This window comes from Poecilia reticulata, linkage group LG17 (assembly GCF_000633615.1).
Source record: "Poecilia reticulata strain Guanapo linkage group LG17, Guppy_female_1.0+MT, whole genome shotgun sequence".
Classification (NCBI taxonomy): Eukaryota; Metazoa; Chordata; class Actinopteri; order Cyprinodontiformes; family Poeciliidae; genus Poecilia; species Poecilia reticulata.
This window is the reverse complement of record NC_024347.1, coordinates 10,798,364-10,799,700: the sequence shown is the minus strand read 5'-3', so window position 1 is coordinate 10,799,700 and position 1,337 is coordinate 10,798,364. Positions and strand designations below refer to the sequence as shown.

Sequence of the window (1,337 nt, the reverse complement as noted above, 5' to 3'; positions counted from 1 at the left end):
CCTTTAGTCTTGGGATAGAGCCAGTTTTCTGTATTAGTTTTAAGTTTTTTGGGCTAAATCAATATGAATTAGGGTCAATGACCTGCTGGTAGGCAAACCTCCTACTCAAGTTTATGTCATCTACAATCTACAAAAGGTTGTCTTTAACTTTGCCCTGAAATTTTCCAACCCAGCCCGGACCCGTAGACATTGTGTCTGAGCCCAATCCGACCTGACTAAATAACTCCAATTAGAGGCCAGAGCCCAAAGTAAATATTTTAATATTTTTAATTGATAGCAGTTTTAAATACTTCCAGTAAGATTTTGCACTCTGCTGGCTTAGCAGTGTAATTTCTCTCGCTTTTAGATTTTGCTTAACATCATCCAGCTCCATTTTGATGCTTRTTGCAACAGCTGGATGAGTCGATTTCAGTCACTTGGATTTGTGACTGATAGGAGCAGAGCARAGCAAACGACCCACTCCTCTATTTACACTTGAATAAGAGGGGTAGCATCACTTTTTACATTGAGCGTTCTAGTTTAGTTTTCTCTGTGCTTTGTCTACTATGGGCTTATTAAAAACGCACCAGAAAAGCTTAACCCTAATTTCAAGAAAGTAATGTTGACAAAATCCGGCCCAGGTTTGGATTATAGATCAAAACTCTAATGCACACACCTACACTTAAGGACAATTTAGAAAAACAAATTATTGTACATTATGATGTCTTTGGACAGTGGGAGGAAGCTGGAGTACCCAGAGAGAACCTACGCATGCACAGGGAGAACATGTAAACTCCATGCAGAAAGTTTCCAGGTTGGGATTCGAACTCAGGACCTTCCTGCTGCAAGGCAACAAAAGTGCTACCAAATGCAGCCCATGTGAATACATATTAGAGCCACTAAGTTTTTCAAGTTTTCAGTCATAGATAAAATCTTAAAAAARCACATGTCATTTTTCTTCTACTTCACAATTGTGTACATTGTCATATAAAATTCCTACAAATTAAATAAAAGGCTGAAACATGAGGTATGAATACTTTGCAAGGCTTGAAAGTAAAAAAAAAAAAGAAAAAGAAAAAAAAGGGATGCAACAGCATAATGTAAATGCATAATGTTAGGCTTAGAGGATAATGAAATAAACTCGAGACAAGAGTATTGATCCTAAGTGGACAACTTAATTATATGGAAGAAGATTGCACATCCGATAGCCAATAATTATTTTATCATCTGGCTGCAGCTGGTGGCATGGAGGGGTCCGGGTTCATGAATGGGGAAAAAAGAGAATGAAAACAAAAAATAAAATCTCTCCTTTCGAAGGAGTGACACACAGCTTTCCACCCAGAAGCAGACACACACAC

The 1,337-nt window shown here is 38.0% G+C and overlaps 1 protein-coding gene across 1 annotated transcript in view; it reads right to left on the bottom strand.

The window, feature by feature from the left end:
- Positions 1-1,337, bottom strand: part of LOC103479283 (receptor-type tyrosine-protein phosphatase S-like) — a 43,500-nt gene that overhangs the window by 23,343 nt on the left and 18,820 nt on the right. The gene's annotated exons all lie outside the window — the stretch shown is intronic.